Below are 19,795 nucleotides of genomic sequence, written 5' to 3' on the forward strand. Positions count from 1 at the left end.
TGCTCAGGCCTATACCATTTCAGACAAAATAGTATAATAAACATGATACGGTCTGCTGATGTTCCAGTCAAGCCTAATGGATATTTATTTATCAAATTTATACAGCCTCCCATCTCCCGTCCATTGCTCTAGGTGGCATTTTGTCTTATGTCAACAATAATGCAATCCAAATCTTTGGCCCACAGATTCTTCTGATATGAGGTGTTGTTCTCTTCTCTTGGGACATAGCAGTGTGATATACAATTAACTACATTACAGGTGACTTAGAAAGGAAAATATCAGATAGGAGTGAAGATTGTATAATTCTCTGCATATATAACATGGATTACAATTTATTCAGATATTTATCCCACTTCCCCCAATTTTTAAAGATTTTTATATCAAACAAAATCTTACAAAACCACAAGTCTCATAAAATGCTTGTGTTCTCATCACCTGGCATCATACAAGATTTCAGCATTTTCACACGTGCTGATGCCTAGTTTCAACATCCCCATGTAAGATGTATGCACTTTTCTAGTTTTTTTTTTTTTTTCAATTGAATGTAGGGAATTTATGGCTCTCCTGGCAACCATTTGTGCTCTGTTATTGACCCTAGGTATGCCAAGAAATAAATACAATTATTGTCAGCATAAATGCCTATTTGGAATTATTTTTTCACACATGCAAGAGATTGCACAAGGTGGAAGCCTGTGAAGAAATACTGTATCTGCCAGTGGGAACTTATATTATACACTGTAATTAAGGAAAAGTCTGACTGAGTGAATAGCCAGCCTGCAAAGAAAATTACTATGATCTTCCTTGGTTAAAAGTCGTCATGGAAGCCATAGCATTCAAAACACTAGGTCATTTAAAGTTTTGTGGTTAAACCATACATTCCATGATGGAATTAAGAAGGAAGCAAGGAATGTCAAGCTGAAAAAAGAAAGGGAAATAGGGATAGGGTTCAACTTTCAATTAACTTCTGAAGCTCAGACTAAGTGCTTCTCACAATTGCTAGGCAAACATCGGGCTTTCTTTACATTTGATTTTCATAATAAAACTTCCCATAAGGAACCAGGTGATAATTGGACCATTATGTATCCACTAATTTTTGAATGGGCCTCTTCAGTTATGCCTTTCTATCTGCAGAAAACCTCAAGTCAAGATGTCCATCTAAAGAACTACTGAGGAGGTGGGGAATGAGGAACAATTCTAGAACAGGTGTAGGCTTTGTCAAATTATACACCTGTTATATTATTTTTTTCCTCAGTTTTGCACATCATGTTCAAGCATAAAGCAGTTTGACTTTGGTTTTAGAGTATACTGCTAATTCAATTACTGGAGTTTGTCAACTATGATTTATGGCAGTGTTTTTCAAATTTGGCAACTTTATTTTTTTTAAAAAATATATTTTTATTAATTTTCTTTTTTTACATCGTAAAACATCATGGTATCAGCAACGTTCTTGGCATCTATACAGGATTTTGGTTTAAATATCATAATACATTATATTGCATTTGTCTACTTCCAAATAATATCTCTAGCTATAATTACTATTCTTATATCTTTATATAATTTACAAATTTTTATTTTACTTTCCTAAGGGTTGTTTCAATTAACATTTTTGTCTCACTTCTTGGTTCTGTTTGTTAGCCATTTATACCAATTGTTCCAAATTGTAAAGAATTCAGAGTCATCTTTTTCTTTCAATTTCATTGTTAGCATATTCATCTCAGCACTTTCTGTTACTTTGTGTATTATTAGTTCTTCATTGGGGGTATTTGGTGTTTTCCATCCCTGCGCAAAGGCTATTCTGGCGGCTGTTGTAATATGTAACACTAAGTATTTTACTTCTTTCAGTAATCTTTCTTTGATGATTCCTAAAAGGAAGGATTCCAGTCTGAGCTCAGTCTGATAGACAGTGATCTCTTTTAACCAATTTTTAATTTGAATCCAGTATGTCCTGGCCTTGGGGCACATCCACCACATGTGATAGAATGTACCATCAACTTTTTTGCACTTCCAACATTTGGGACTCATGTTGGAGTAGATTTTTGCCAATCTCATTGGAGCTAAATACCATCTATAAAACATTTTATATATGTTTTCTTTGTATGCTGCAGATACCGTTAACTTATAATTTATGTTCCATATTTTCTCCCATTCCTCTAATTTTATAGTGTATCCAAAATTCTGTGCCCATGCAATCATTGTAATTTTGACTATTTCCTCTTCCATTTTGAAACCTAATAAATATTGATATATTTTAGTTATAAGTTTTTGTTCTGGCCCATTAATATTTTATCTAATTGGTTCTGCCCTTTGTCAAATCCAAAATTGAGTCTTTTTTATATTTATTTTGAATTTGCAAATATGGCCACCAATCGATTATAAATATAATTTGGCAACTTTAAGATGAGTGGACTTTAACACCCAGAATTCCCTAGCCAGCAATTTGCTAACTTTGAAAAACACTGGTTTATGGCAATGTATATTAGTAAACCCAGCCAATTATGATTTGTTCAATACATAATTTATCCAATCAAAAAATCGTGCTTGAGCAAATCATGACTTAGCACAATATGTGAAGCAGATATTTGATTTAAAAAGTTAGTTAATGGCGATTTCTCTCTTAACACTTAAAAATTTAAAGAGGAGGAAGAACTTCCTCGGCCCGAGTCCAAGATTCAGTCCTGAGTACCTTTTAGAGGCAGGTGTGGGCTTCAAAAATTTTAGGAATGAATTCTCTGCTTGGTTACTGTGTAGGTGTGGCCATGGTAGGTATGGCCTAGTCATCCTCCTGAACCAGGGCAGGGGGAGAGGGGTATTTTCACCTTCCCCAGGCTCCGGAGATTTTCCTCGAGCCTCTGGAGAAAACTGCCTCCTCCGGGCTCTAGAGGTCCTCTGGAGGCCAGAAATGGGCCCATTTCCAGCCTTCCGGAACTTCCAGGAGGCCTGTTTTACCCCCTTCACAAGCCTCTGTGTGGGCCCAAGAACTTACCTCACATCCAAAATGGGCCACGTAGAGAGTCCTGGGAGGGGCAGGTGGGAAGGGCAGGGTTGGGTGGGCGGGGCCAGCCAGGGGTGGGATTTGGCAGTTCACCGAACCAGCCATAATGTTAGCAATGGGTCCGCCCGAGTTTGGACAAACCCGTAGCAGCCCACCCCTGTTTAGAGGTGGAAAACATACAAAATCAATATGAAAGAGGCTTGAAACAAATCAACATGAAATAAGCTATAAACATGGCCCACAACACAGAAATTTGATTATGCCCTACAGATAGTCCTCAACTTACAACAGTTCATTTAGTAACCTTTCAAAGTTACAACAGCGCTGAAAAGAATGACTTATGACTGTTTTTCACACTTATGACCATTGCAGCATCCCCATGGTCATGTGACCAAAATTGAGGTGCTTGGCAATTGACTCACATTTATGACGGTTGCAGTGTCCCGGGGTCATATGATCCCCTTTTGTGACCTTCTGACAAGCAAAGCCAATGGGGAAACCAGATTCACTTAACCAGGGGGTTACTAACTTAACAACTGCAGTGATTCACTGAACAACTGTGGCAAGAAGGGTCGTAAAATGGGCCAAAACTCATTTAACAAATGACTCACTTAACAAATGTCTCACCAACAGATATTTTAGATTCAATTATGGTCATAACTCAAGGTCTACCTATATTTTCATTACTGGATAACATTGTTAACTGCTCTACTTCTTTCAAACCAGGGGCTTAAAAGCAATGCACAAACAGATTGCAATGTTTCTCAATTGTGGCAACTTTCAGATGTGTGGACTTCAAATCCCAGAATTCCCCAGTCAGCAATGCCGGCTGGGGAATTCTGGGATTTGAAGTCCATACATCTGAAGCTCCCAAGGTTGAGAAACACCGGATTAGAGAATATGCGAGCGCTCTCATTCCTTGATGCTGCTGTAGCTGATTTATATTGGCCTGGAATAGTCATTTCTGTGTAAGGGAAAGCTTCCCATAACAATTCTTCAACCACAAAACAATGATTCAACTCTGCGAGTCACTTATTCTTGATCCAACAGAATTCCAAATGTAAAATTCACCGTCTGCAGAAACTTTTTACTGTTTGTTTTTTTTAAAAAATGAAGTCAGTTACTCATAACAGCCCTGATTTGGAATGAATGTTCTGCTGGCCTTACCTAATACATTTTCGTACTTTTGGGTGAGGCTGGGAAAACCTTTTTGTGACCTCTTTTTCTTCCAGTTCCCCCACCTTTTGTCCTCCAAATATGGTAAGATTGATACAACTCCCAAAATTATCAGCCAACAGGGTCGTTGTAATCAAACCTATCCGAAAGGCCCTGGTAATAAAAAAAAGAATACTATTATACTGTATATACAACTTACTCACAAGTGATACTGACATCAGTGGAGATAAGAGTCCTGTGCTGGACACTTTTCAAAGAAAGTATAGCACAAGTAATCCTTGACTTACGACCACAATTTGAGCCCCAAATTTCTGTTGCTAAGTGAGACAAAAAGTGAGTTTTGTCCCATTTTACAACTTTTCTTGACATAGTTGTTAAGTGAATCATTGTAGTTGTTAAATTAGTAATACAGTTGTTAAGTGAATCTGGCCTTCCCATTGACTTTGCTTGTCAGAACGTCGCAAAAAGCAATCACATGACCCCAGGACACTGACATCATAAATATGCATCAGTCGACAATTGTGATCACATGACCGTGGGGATTTGGCAACGGTCGTGTGAAAAACGGTCATAGGTCACTTTTTTTCAGTGCTGTTGTAACTTCGAATGGTCATTAAATGAACTGTTGTAAGTCAAAGACTACCTGTACATAGTATTGCTTAAGTTTGGTGGTCCCTGAGGTCCAAAAGGTTGGTGAGCCCTGCTTTGGATCCTCTGTGAGAAGAGAAAGAGATCAGATCTATAGTCTGCTTGATGAGACCATGTGAGCTGCCATAAGATTTCATCTAGATACCTATATAAATAAGACAAGTTATATTAAATAATTATTAAACCAATCAATCACTTGTCTTCACTCGTCATTTGACATACCATCAAGAAAGGGACATTGTGAGAAACAATATATTGAATATCCAGAAACCTTGGTATCATCAAGCAGATTATGGATCTGTTCTCTCTTGTTCTTCTCACAAAGGGTCTACAGCATTCTCAACTGCACAAGGGGGGAGAGAATTCAAAAGGTGCACCTCTCCCTTTTTATTTCTGGCAAAAACTGGCTTTTACATTTTATCCTGCTGCTAAGCCCTGGAAAGCTCCAAGACTGCTTGATTGGTGATTTCCTCCACCTCTAATTTCATGAAAACACTTGGAAAAAATCTGCAGATTTGTGTTCTGAGAATTGACTTAAGTGGCAAGAGGAGAAAGAGAAGGAGAGAGACGGAGGGAGGTATGTATCTTCTCTTTGGGTTGTGCCTCCATGTGGAAGACTGAAATGACACATTTCATGTTCTAGCTTGCCATCAGAAACATCTTTTCCATGGCCTTCAATTTGGCAAGATCTAAGCTAAACAGCCTGTATTGCATGGTCTGCTTTAACCAACAATGTTTTGGAAAAAAAATACTAATGAAGAAAAGCAGTAAAAACCAGCCTCCAAAATAAAATGAGGAGGAAAAGAATATCTTAAATATAATTGTAGTTGCTAGATTACAGTTCCTAGACTGTAGTTGCATGACATAGCACAGGATAAATTGTTATGTTATATATTTATGTAAGACTGAAAATTTAAGCGTTTGTACTTTGAAAGAAATCTCAGTGAGATGAATTTCCGGGAAAATATACCCAGAATTGCAATGAATAGATGGATTTGCACATCACAGTATGGAATGATTTATCTTAACTATGCTTCCTGGAAAAAAGATGGTGGCTGGGTTACGTTTTGGGTGTATATGTCCATGCTCTCACTGATTATTCATATTATATATTATTAATTACTGTAAGTTATAGTAAATTTTATTGGGAAAGGCATTTCATTTACAAGGAGATAAATGAAAACCTGTATAAATTAGTGTATAGCATTTAACCAGATAAAGATGATTTTTTTCTTGAAATTATTTTATTTATTTATAAATAACAAAAAGAGTGCAAGAAGGCTAAAATAAGATCAAGCTAGGGCTACAACTAACAACTTAAATATTTCTAAGTTTAAAATCAGCAGAGCAAATGTAGCAAGTTATCTGCTAACAGTTGTAAACACATTTTACACAGCTTCCTTGACTGAGGCTCAAGCCATTAAATTTTATTTTTTTTATGTCAAGTTTTTTATTTTATATTGCTTATACATATGACTACATGAACAGTGTGATACCTGGGTACCATACATTTAGTACAGATAAACATAATGTTGTAACTCATAGTTATCACATTTCATTTTCATTGTTTCATGTTATTTCTTATTTCTATTTCTATTCTTTCTTATTTTTCCCATTGGTTCATTTAAGCATACGTAACATTTGTCTTCACCATTATTTATTATCTCCTGTCTTATATTTAATATTTTTAAAATTGCTCATTTTTCCACCATGCTTTCAATATCCCAAATATCCAACACTGCTAATCAATCCAAATATTAACACTGAGTTTTATTTATGTATTTATTTTATTAAGAAAATGTATATGGCCACCCCATTCATTCAGAGTGACTTTGGGCAGTTTACAAAAATAAAATAATAATACAAACCACAATAAACCCCAAGTTCGCCTACCAACCATATAATCTGGCCTTTCAATAGCACCTGAAGTCTAAATCATTTGGAGAATATTACCAGGTTCCTTCAGTCCACAAATCTAATTCCATTGAGACAGATTAAATCCAGCTTTTTCCCAAATGTTCAATCTCAGTGAAGGCTGGGAGACACATATCTTTAGGCAAGGTAGCTACTATGGCTGAGCAACCCTTCAATATGAGAAAGATTTAAATAAGTAGGTCTGAAAATTGCTTATCTTCTGCTGGATTACACCCCAGCTTTGCAGATAAACCTTGCCCTTTCTCAAAATGACACTACATTATTCTTCCCTTCTTCTGCACTTGAAGCCCCAGGTAAAACAAAAAAAAGAAATATTCAAGCTTTCTCTGTAAGTCTAAAATTTATAAGGATATAAGTAAGGAGAATCTGTTATCCTCTGTAAAATATGGAGTCACTTCTTTAAGAACCACTTCATTGAAACCACTTTTATCCCAACATTCTAAATTATTAGACTCAAGGTTTCTCTAGCTCTCTGATAAATACATAAAATGCCTGGCTAGTTAATCATACGCATGATGGCTAAATAATGAAGCAAATGTCAATTGAAAGGGTGATATGAGGACAATTAAAAACAAGAAGTGGTGCTGTAAATGAAGGAGTTTCCTGAATTCCAGGTCAAGAATTCTATTTGCTTTGGAGGCAAAACAACTGAAATCAAAGGCAAGGCACAGCCAATGAGACAATAATAATGCACGAATAATGTCGTTACAACAGTGGGGCTAGGCTGACTTAATAATATCTGATTGGAGCCAGAAGATTTTTGCTCTTGTTGTTTCTTGTTTTTAAAAAAAAATTAGAACATTCTTTTCGACTTAGCTACCTTATATGCTACACTGAGGATCAGGTTGATGGGTGGAAAAGGAGATGGCAGCAATAGGTTACAACTGCAACCCTTTGTAAAGTTATAAAGATTAAGATTGCAAAATTGCTTGTCTGCAGCAGATGGCTGCAACTGACAGAATAACAGCTAATGGAACTGGCTGAGAGGGTGAAACTGATTAAGTTGATTAAAGAAATATTATTTTAAATAAAAATAATAATGGAATAACAGACTTGGAAGGAACCTTGGAGATCTTCTAGTCTAACCCTCCATTTAAGCAAGAGACCCTATACCATTCCAGACAAGTAGCTGTCCAGTCTCTTCTTAAAAACCTCCAGTGATGAAGGCCCTACAACTTCTGAAGGCAAGCTGTTCCACTGGTTAATTGTTCTCACAGTCAGGCTATGTATGCATTCAGTTTGGAGCTGTTTCAGGACTGGGAAAAAAACATGGGACACAAACCTTCACACAACCCCCTTCCTTGGTTACCTTTCTCAGTGGGCAATATTTGACATTTTTTTCTTATTTTTTAATTAAATATCTTGGTATCCAGTTGTTAATCAGTACAAGTCTCTTCTTTTCAATGGTGAATCATACAAAGAGGTAAACAAAAATAAACTAAAATAATAATCAAGCCATCATCTAAGCCTCAGGTTTGCAAGATAACCAGTCTTCCCTAATTTAAACGATTTTCCCCAGATTATGATGAGGGAGATTTAAGTAGGCTTGGCATTTTAGTTATTTTTATTTCTAAAGGACATTGCTTTCTTGTTGCACATAATATTCAAACATGGACATATGCATAAATACATAGTCTAAAGGCTGATTCCTTATTTATTAAATTTACACACAGTCTATCTCACTATTGGAGGGAGGGAGGGAGGGAGAGAGAGAGAGAGAGAGAGAGAGAGAGAGGGAGAGAGAAAGATCTGCCTATTAGAAATTTGGGATTATTTATTCAATGACTTATGCAGACCAACTGATGCTATGTAACTCCCTTACAGACAGCTAAATTAGAATAATTCTTTTAAGTTTGGAATTTAGACAAAGTCACTGAATGAATTAGTTGTAATTACATGCCATTTACAAGGGACTAAAGCTGTTTTAGAAAGACCACTTTATTCATGAGCTCTGAATATTTTTTTCCACAGTTCATTCTTGTAATATGTCATATTTTTATATACAATTTATGGTTGAAAAGGGATTATTGTTCAAAGTATAATAGAAATGACAAAGAAAATCAAGTCTAATTAAAATTTTAATTTAATTACTATCAATAATTACTTGCATTTAATTACCAACAAAATTCTCTTGTAGTGCATTTCTTGCACATGGTTTCAGAAAGATCTACCCCTTATTCCTAGATATGTATTTATTTTATTCAGTGGGCAATAAAAAAAATGGCTGACTCTGTAAACTGCTTAGAGATGGCTTTAAAGCACTATGAAGCAGTATATAAGTAAGTGCTGTTGGTGCTATTATTGTGCTGTTAAAAGCAAATAATCAGAGCAAATGTGGTTTGGCTCAAAGAGAGGGTTAAGAATTTACTTCAGGAACAAAAATATGCAAAGGTAAAACTGCTCACATTCAGATTTTTTTGAAGAGAGAAAGGGGGGAGAGAGAGAGGGAGGGAGGCAGAGGTTCTGACCAGTTCTGAAGAACCAGTAGTGGAAATTTTGAGTAGTTCGGAGAACCAGCAAATACCACCTCTGACTGGAGATTTTACAGTATTCTTTCCCTGCCATACCCACCAAGCCATGCCCACAGAACCGGTAGTAAAAAAATTTAAATCCCACCACTGGAGGGAGGGAGGGAGAGAGGGAGAGGGAGAGAGACAGAGGGAGAGAGAGAGAGAGAGAGAATTTGGTCCAAAGTTCTAAAAAGTGCCTATTGCTCTGTTCTCAAAATAACAAGTTTAAATTTTGAAACTAAACATTCATCTCAGGAATACAAAGCATATTTGGAGGTACAAAGTATGACCAAAAGAGAAGCTAAATTTGATTTATTTTTAATTCTTAGTGAATAACATTACAGTGCATGAAGTAAAAAAGCCATAACTAGGATCACCACATTTATATTTCATAGAATCATGCTAAAAATTATTTATGAGCAATATTTGAAAGGGTCCTGGGAGTTTCTGTGAGGGATGCGTGTCTCTTTTCTCCAAGGAAGCAATTTAACCACAATTCATTTGCATTTTATGTACCTATTTAGTACACCATACTCAGTACCAAATCAACCTCCAAAGATGGTTAGTTCTCATGTTCTATAACCCTTGGGATTACAGCTCAGCATATTTGAGGGGGAAATGCACTGCTGCACATATTTTTGATATCCCAAATCAAAATGTCACTTTCTACTTTCTGAGTAGCAGAAGCCATTATCAAAAACATGCAGTGTTTCTTATAATTAGCCTTCTGGGAGATGGTGTGTTTTGGATCATTTTTGCAGCACGGGGAATTGTTCTGCAACCTTGCAGAGATGTTGCTAAGCAGGTAATGCTGGGGGTGAGCAGAAAGAAATTAATCCTGCAATGCAATGCACCAGTAAACAAGAAGCACCTGAACATCACAACCTGAAGTATAAAAGGCAGGACATCAAGAGGTTCTGGAAAATACACTGTACATGAAAGTTATTCAATCTGCCACTCACAATGGGGAAGATATTTTGGTCCTGTTGGGTCACAGAAACAGTTTCCTAGACATTGGTCTTCTGGCTAAGCATCTTCTGTGTTTCTTCCTTCATACTCCATGAGTATACTTCAGTATCTGTATTTGTACCTGCACAGCTTTTTATAACTTCCCTGACTTTTTTTGTATAATAGTTTTATTTAAAAATTACACTGTAGTTTTTGTACATGTGGCCATTGGGCCTTTTGGTTTGCTTAAGATGTTTTCAAGGATTGTAGTTGATTTGTGTGCTACGGCAGTGCTGTGTCGTTGTAATAATCTGTTGGTTGTCTCTGGGATGGTTTTGATGTACGGCACTGTAACCCTTTTCATGGCTTGTGTTAGATGTGCTGTTGAGAGTTGAATAGTCAGACACTTTTTGATAAAGTTGTGTGCGTATCCACTTTGTAGGAAAATGTCATATAGTGGCCTGTTTCCTTTTTCTGATGTCACTGGACAGCAAAGATTTTGCTTCCTGACCAGTTTTAGGTGTATCATATAGATTTTGGCTTTAAATATGAAATTATCTTGTAATTTAATTTACCACATACCATATTATAGAAATTTTCTGTTTTTACACAACGTACATCCTTTGCTATGTATTGGCTATGCTGCACAAATTAGAGAATCAGGTACCTTCTTTCACATGTAGTGGACCTGCCCAAAAGCGATAACATTTTAGAATAAGATCTGGTCACAGGAAATAACAGACTCAAATATAATATCCAAACCTGAAACATTCTTACTAGGGATAACTAAACGGGAATATGCAAAAGATATTGAATGCTTAATAATACATATATTAACCGATATATGCTCAAAATTGGAAAGTAGATAATAGTCCCACAGAAAATATGATTATAATGAATTTAATGGATTGGGCTGAAATGAATAAACTCACAATGAAATTGCAGGAGAGTGAAGAAAAAGAATTTGATACGGTCTGGGAAAAATTGTATGTCTGGTTAGACAATAGAAAGAAAAAATAATGTAAAAGTAAAAGGGTAAAAGTGTAATTGTAAATAATATATATATGTGTGTATGTATAGGAAAATGGAATAACTGATGCTACAAACAACTGAAAAAATGTATATCGAATTTGTTTTTTTAAAGGTGAAAATTCAATAAAAAATTTTTTTAAAAAATAAAGAAACATACAAAAACATGGAATAGTTGCTGAAGTACATCCATCCAATTTACCAGGTACCACAGGAATATCTGTGGAGATCTAAAATTAGTAGCTTTGCTGTTTGGAATGCAACTTGGATATACCCCGTACAGTTGTTACATACATAAAATGGGGCAGCTGTGCAAGAGAGTTGCATTACATTAAAAGGGAATGGCTGCTTTGAAATAATTTGGGTCCAAGGCAAAAAAAAATCACCTGTTGATCCAACAAAGTTATCTTTGCCTCTGCTCCACATTAAACTCGAACTGATGGAAAAATTTGTGAAAGTGATGAACAAATAAAGTGAAGATTTTTGTTACTTGAGACAAATGTTTCCAAGAATTACTGATGCCAAGATTAAGGAAGCCATGTCCACAAATCAGACACATCATCAATGACAAGCTGTTTGAAGATCTGTTAGTGGGGCTAGAGAAAATCATCTGGAAAGCATTCAGTGATGTTGTTGAGAATTTTCCTGGCAACTAAAGAACACCAAACTACATTCAGATTGGTTAAAATATTGTCAGGAAGCAAAAAAAATTGGGGGGAAAATGGTCCAGTAGGTTCTGGGTTGCTGCAATGCATTTGTGCTCATCTGAATAATGTTCTTACCCAGCTCCTCTGGTGGGAAATTGGGTTGTTACTTTGATAATGGACCACTTGTTTAGCATGAGCTGTTTTTCAATAGACTTGTGTTTCTAACTTGCTGTTGTTTCCTTTGCTGTTGAGAATAGCCAGGAAGCATAGCATGTTCTTATTTTCTTCTTCCCATGTGAATTTTATTCCTTTGAAGATATTGTTGAGTGTCATCTGCCTTCTCTAGCTGTTCCTTTTTTATTTATGTCGGTGTCACCTACATATCAAATCCAAATTGTTGGTTGCATGCATAGGAGTGCCATATCCCAAACATGCTTTTTCAAAAGGCAACTGAACTTTGTTTTTGCTTGAAGATGTTTTGCTTCTCATCCAAGAAACTTCTTCAGTTCTTAGTGGTGAAACATCTTCAAAGAAAGTCCAGTTGCCCTTTGGAAAACTACCTTTGGGACAACCAGGACCTGGATGACTGAGAATCTCCACAGACATGGAGATTTCTAAACACTGTATCATGGTCTCTACTAAGAGTCCCGAGAGTGGTGATTTATGGATATTCCTCTGGTTTATTGGCATATTTGTCCATCAAACTGAACATAGATGGTGCAGCAGAGTTGATGAGATCCATAATTCTGGGTATTTCTATCTTAGTGCATTTGATTAGATTGAGTATATGTTATGGTACTGCTGCCACACATTATTTTGCTAGTTCTCAGTCTATGGATATAAAGAGAGTTCCGACATTGAATGAGACAATAATTTCATCTTCTATTTGTAGGTTTTGATTTTCTGGAGTCACTGGAGGCGGAGTTGATATATGCTCCTCTCTGTGAGGGTCGTTTTTGCGGGGCGGTTTTTAAAATTTTGACTTCTTCCAGTTACAGTCCTGTCCATCCAAAACCCTATTGCCCAATTGCCTTGTTTCTGACAAACCTGATAGATTTTAAGCCCATTACTTATTTCTCAGTTCTATGGCAAGCCACCCACCGGATCCCAGGTGGTTCTCCCGATCCTGCTCAGCTATAGCTCCATCAATTCCAGCCAGCATAGCAAAAATGAAAGATTCTGAGAATAGCTATTCAGCAACACTTGGAGAATTATAAGCTGCGAAGGGCAAGAATTAATTTCAAATAAACTTAACACCTCATTGGATAAAGTAGAGAAGACGGAACTTTCCCCTACTTTAATCCCCAAAATAGCCATCCTGACCCTCCTACAAAAGGCCATTGCGATAGCAAAAGGCCACACGAGTGGAGTTGCAGGCAAGATAAGCACAGATGAGAACTATATGTCTCTGTGTTACGTATTTCCTAGGATATATCCCACAACAGATTCTTCACTTTGAGATTTACCAATAAATGTCAAGAGCATTTTTGACAGAGGCTTATTTTAGATATGTACCCTGTCTATTAGGATTAACGCATGATTTGCAGGCAGAATACAGTGGTTCAGATCATGGCATTTCCATTTGAAAAGCTCTCTGGGGTCTTTTTTTGTGTGTCAACCACAAAGGATTTCTTTTAAAAACAAGTAGACATGTCCAGGCAGAATAATAACGACACAGAGCTAAACTGCAGGACATATACAACTGTAATCCCTGCTGTGTCCTGTCTTGTTTAAAATGGGTTGCACAAGCTTTTGATGGATGCCAATCCTCCCACTCAATTGGCTATTCTTCAGAAGCTCCCTCCCCTCCTGTTATTGATTCTTGCCCTCCAGGGTCATTTTTCATATTTAAAAAAATCACTCGCACATCAGTAAAAATCTGGTTGTTGTTTTTTTATAAAAGGTGATACCATATGACATTCTTAACTAAGACCCCATGAGAAGGAACAAAGTAAAGGGTTCTATAGTTAAAACTGGGTTGATAATGATATCATTACAAAAGAAGAAATTAACTAAGCTAAGAAAGTATTAAATTACTTCGGAAATGATCACTAAAGAGAAGAAGCAATTGAGAAATAGCCCAGTCATATGCAGTTCAAGATTGTAATAAATAAAAAAGGTGGAACAAACAACAAAAAATCATCTCTTTCCTATCACACCATTATTCTCACATAGTTGTAAGCATCCCATTACTTAAGAACAAGCTGGCTACTTCAAGAAAAGAAGACTCTACCGCCTATCTGAAAGAGGTTGAGGAAAGATAACACTTGCCCACCTCCAAATCACCCAACAAGACTTGTTATAATCCTAGTTGCCATAAGCCACAAAATATTAGCGGGAATGGAAAGGAAAGACCGCACAAAAATCACTCTTCAGAGTCCATATCAAAGGGTCTAGGAGAGCTTTGTCTACTTACGGCAGGGATGGGATTCAACTGGTGTTACTACCGGTTCGGTGACTATGTTTTACGCATTCATGCGTGCATTTAAAAAGCATTAAGCTGTACCACCCGGACAGATGCGCAGCGTTTGAAAAGCCACTTTTTTCCTGCTTTTTCAACCTCAGCTATGCAGTGCAAAGCAGCTGAGGTTGTAAAAGCAGGAAATAAAGAACAGGTAAAGACAGGTCATGGTCATGATATGCACTGAAGATGGTGTTTGATTTCATTGTACGAGGTGCAATGACAATAAAGTAAACTAAACTAAACATAGAAAAAAGATTAATTTATTATGCCAGCACCATGTTAATCCAGCATTCTCCTCTCATTTTAAGCTCTTCACCATACTATTTCCAAACAAAAAATGAACAGGCCAATTTGTCAATAATTATTAGGAATTGTGAAATTAGCTTTGAGGAACATTCTTCCCAACTTTGCCAAGATTTTGCAAGTGTTATAAAATACTAGAGTTTTGAAATATTTTTGACATAAACCGGCTGGAGTTGGTTACAGAATGATGGCTGTGATATTATTTGAAAATTTCCTGAATAGAGTTTATGGTTTTCATTATTGTTTCCATGTTTCTTTAGTCACAATCTGTGGCAAGATTTGCAAAAGGTATCTAGGGTACATTTGGTGTTAACAAATTAGAAAGGATGTACTTTTATGATTCAGCTAGTATTGCATTTTAAGGTATTTTATCAGTGCTTTAAACTGATCTTATTTTGAGTCATTATGACCTTGTCAAAAATTCTTAATCAACCACCTCCCTTGTAGAGGGGCTCTATACATGAGATTGCTGGATAGTTTTTTTATCCAGACACTAGAAAAGTATCCAATGTGGAAGAGAGTTATCTAGGATAGCACTTTGTTGGAGATGTAGTAAGGACAATGCTTAAACATGTTTTTACAATGTCCTATACTTAGCAAGTTTTGGGAGAAAGTAGTGGATTATATAAATTTAATAATAATATTCCCTTGAATTAGATACCTAGTACATGGAATTTGACAATTGGATAAAGTAAATGGATTCTCAGGGTCTTTATTATAACTAAAAGTCTAATATTGCATCATTGGAAAGATAAATGTATGGCCCTATTTACTCAATGGATTGAAGACCTAATTGCATTTGTTATTTTATTTTATTTATTTTTATTTATTTGTTTAGTCAAGCATCCATTTGATAATATTTATAAGTATAAACATGATTATTAATACATGAAATAGATATGAATAAAAGGGAACATTAAGACAGGGATGGTAGGCATGTTGGTGCGCTTATATATTCCCCTTATAGACCTCTTAGGAATGGGGTGAAGTCAACAGTAGACAGTCTGAGGTTAAAGTGTTTGGGGTTAGTGGAAGAAATCACAAAGTCAGGTAGAGTATTCCAGGCATTGACCACTCTGTTGCTGAAGTCGTATTCCTTGCAATCGAGTTTTGTGGGGTTTTCACTGAGTTTGTATCTATTGTGTGCTCCTGTATTGTTGCGGTTGTCATTGTAATGGATAATTTTATGCACTACGCTTAGGTCAGACTGAAGGCAGCGTACTTCTAAGTTATCTAAGCCTAAAATTTCAAGTCTGGAGGCATAGGGTATTCTGCAAGTAGAGGAGTGGAGGACTCTTCTCGGGAAATATTTCTGGGCTCTCTTGATTGTATTAATATCCAATATGCAGTGTGGATTCCAGACAGATGAACTGTATTCAAGAATTGGTCTAGCAAATGTTTTGTATGCTCTAGTTAATAGTACAATATTATCGGAGAAAAAGCTTCCCAAAATCAGGTTAACAACTCATAATGCCTTTTTGGCAATGTTGTTATAGTGGGCTCTAGCACTTAGATCATCAGAGATGAGACCTTCAAGATCCTGGACAGAGTGAGGGCTGTCTACAACAGGGGTCGCCAACCTTTTGGACCTCAGGGACCACCAAATGCATAGATCCCAGGGACCACTAACTGGTTCTGTGGGCATGGCCTAATTTGTGGGTGTGGCTTGGTGGTCATGTGACTGGCTGGGCATGGCTTGTATGTAAATATTATAAATATTTATATAAATATTGAATTGTTTATATAAAAATATCAACTTTTACCCCAAATCAGGCAAAGCAGGCACATTGAGTTGCTCACAGAATCACAGATTCATTCAGAAATCTATCTATCTGCCATTGGCTAGCTCAGTCTGTCACATAAAATTTGCTTGCAAGCAAACTCATAAAATTTGCTAGCAAGCAAACTCGCAAAATTAACTCACAACATACCATGCATGTAAATACTGAATTTTTTATTTTTAAAAAAGAACAACTTTTACCCAAAATCAGGCAAAGCAGGCACATTGAGTTGCTCGCAGAATCATTCAGTAATCTATCTATCTGCCATCAGCTAACTCAGTCTCTCAAATTTGCTTGCCATGAGTCTGCACTGAATTTGCTTGCAAGCAAACCTTCAATCCTAAGGGAGGTTCGGCTGTGCTGAGCCGAAGATCTAAAAACTAGCTAGAAAGCAAGAAATCCAACCATTTCCTGCTTCCTAGCTAATCTAAATCTCCCGTCACAGCAGAACAGATGATGGTCGGAAAAAGGAAAAATAGCAATTTAACAGGCAAATTTACCGGGTAAGGAGTGAGTGGGCAGGGAGGGTTCCTGTGGGCTATGTGGGTGGTGCAGCCTTGTGTTTCTGTGCAGCCTGGATTAATTGCTTTGTAGGGGTGCTCTGGGGTGGCCCACCAAAATTTTCTCACAGCCCACCAGTTGGCAACCACTGGTCTACAAGGTTTTGTCCATCCATCTTGTATTTTATTTTTTGATTTTTACTTGCCAATATGTAAGACAGAGCATGTTTGTTGAGAGTAGAAGTTGCCACTTGTTTGACCATTCTGACACGTACTCAAGGTCTTTTTGAAGTGTAGCAGCATTGTCGGTGGTGTTGAATAGTTTTATATCATCCATGAAAAGAATGCAGTTGCTTTTAACATGATCACAAAGGTCATTTATGTAAAGTATAAAGAGAGTTGGTCCTAGAACTCTGCCTTGAGGGACATCACTGTTAACATTATGAGGATTGTCTATAGACATAGAATTTGTATGGATAAATATGAATACAGGATTTTTTTTAAAATGAAACTCTTATAAGTATTAGAAATATACACATGCATACAGATCTGGATTAGATAATTATATATAGAATTGAAACTATTTTAACATATTATATGATGTATCTTATTTTTTCCATTTTCTGTTGTATTTTTAAACTTATTTTAAGCATATTATTTGTACAGTGTGTTTTTGTGTTCTGCTTTGTCTATTATTTTAAATCCAATTACACACACACACACACACATACACACACACATACACACACACATACACACACACACGTCTTCCATGCAGACACTGAACAAACTAATCTGCTGTAGCTTCAGCAAGACGCCTTGTATCACAAATTCCCAGTTTAAAGCTTAACAACATCTTGATTCCAATAGAAAAGAATATTTGTAGCTCAGGGTTGAATTGTGTAGTCCTTGGACTACACAAGCTTGCAAACAACTACACTCACAGAGCATCAAGGATTCCACCATGCCTTGATTTTTTGGGAACGTGTTAGGTAAGGTGTTCTCTCTTAATCTTCAACTTCTACTTGCAAAATGTAGAAAATAGGCCCTTCAGAAATGGCTCAGCCCTGCCTCAAAGCATTCACTTTGATCTGGATAGTTGCAGTAATTGGATTCAAGTTCAGACTATCAAGAATATCAATGTGCTTTGACACCTTCATCTGAAGTGTTGAAGCAAGTAAACCAGATTTGGCTGGGCTTTGTGATGCAGTGGGAAAGGGGCACTCAGCACATACGATACCTTTGATAATCATTTTGATCCAGAATTTGAAAGAGAGTGGTGCTTTGCTTCAAAGAGGCATTCAAATGAAGCTTTGTTAAATCCACTTTAAAAATGTGCACACTCTCCTGAATAGCATACTGGGCTTTGCAGTGATTATGTATGGCGAACCCCATGAACACCTTGCCCTCGGAAGTTGTGGAAGCGCCATCCCTTGAGACTTTCAAGAAGAGATTGGACTGCCATTTGTCAGAAATGGTGTAGGGTCTCCTGCTTGAGCGGGGTGTTGGACTAGATGACATACAGGGTCCCTTCCAACTCTGATTATCTGTCATTTCTGTTAAGCACCACACACATTTTAAATGCTATTCTTGGAAGGCATTAGTAGCAGTGGTGGGATTCAAAATCTTTTACCACCAGTTTGGTGGGTGTGGCTTAGGTGGTGGGCATGGCTTGGTGGGCATGTGACTGGGTGGGCATGGCTTGGTGGTCATGTTATTGGCTGGGTGTGGCCAACTCAACATCACTCACACTGAGGCACGCATCTCCTCGCCTGGCCTCTCATGACTGTGGGGATGCTGCAGCAGTCGTAAGTGTGAAAAACAGTCATAAGTCACTTTTTTCAGTGCCATTGTAACTTTGAATGGTCACTCCACATAAGCAATATACCAGCAAAGGAGGGGAAAAAAACTTCAGAGATGTTCCTGAGACAGGAAGTCTAGTCCTGCCAAGAATGTAATAAGGGTTAACAGAGAGATCTAAGTATAGTATATAAAATCATACATTGCAATGTCCTACCAGTCAATAAATACTTCAGCTTCAACCATAACAACACAAGAGCAAACAATAGATACAAACTCAAGGTTAATTGCACCAAACTCGATTGCAGAAAATACAACTTCAGCAACAGAGGAGTCAATGTCTGGAATACTCTACCTGACTCTGTGGTTTTTTTCCCCAAACCCCCAAAACTTTAACCTTAGACTGTCTACTATTGACCTCACCCCTTTCCTAAGAGGTCTGTAGGGGGCGTGCATAAGCGCACCAATGTGCCTACTGTACCTGTCCTATTGTTTTTTTATATATTTTTTTATTTTTCTTATATGTACCCATGTATTCATAACCATGTTTTTACTTATACCTATTATCTTGCAAGCAATTGACAAATAAAAAGAGGCAGTTTCTGTAAGCAACACCAGGATGTTTCCTTCCTGCCTTCCTTACAGGATTAGGCCAGTAATTTCTTCTAACAACTGGTCCTCCGAACTGCTTAGAATGTTAACAACCAGTTCTAGAGAATAGGTGTGAACTGGTAGAATCCCACGCCTGATACCACCACTGATTAGTAGTCACAGCTAATGGTTTGCTACTGGATGCCCTGGATAAGGAAGTTAAAAGAGGCTCAACAGGGTGGCAAAGTCTGATGGGAAAAAATGGAATATTGAAGTAGCAAGACTACAAATTTTAATTGTTTAATTTTTGAATATAGACTTTGCCACCCTGATGCCATCTAGATATGTCAGAAATACAAGTTCCATTATTTCCATCTATGGAGCATCAAGTTGGGGGAAGCTTTTTTTTTAAGTTATGAAACTGAAAGTAGTGAGGAAACGTAATGTGGCCACAAAGTCTATTGGAACCAG

General features: G+C 37.0%; 1 protein-coding gene across 1 annotated transcript in view; it reads right to left on the reverse strand.

Annotated features, from left to right (window-relative positions):
- Nucleotides 1-14,422, reverse strand: part of NINJ2 (ninjurin 2) — a 109,791-nt gene extending 95,369 nt beyond the window's left edge. Inside the window, exon 1 of the mRNA XM_026697563.2 lies at nt 14,302-14,422. The gene's annotated coding sequence lies outside the window, so the exon portion shown is untranslated. The remainder of the gene's footprint in view (nt 1-14,301) is intronic.
- Between the last annotated feature and the right edge of the window lie 5,373 nt (nt 14,423-19,795).

The sequence above is a fragment of the Pseudonaja textilis genome, chromosome 5 (genome assembly GCF_049901715.1).
Source record: "Pseudonaja textilis isolate UNSWEBS1 chromosome 5, rPseTex1.2, whole genome shotgun sequence".
NCBI classification, from domain to species: domain Eukaryota; kingdom Metazoa; phylum Chordata; class Lepidosauria; order Squamata; family Elapidae; genus Pseudonaja; species Pseudonaja textilis.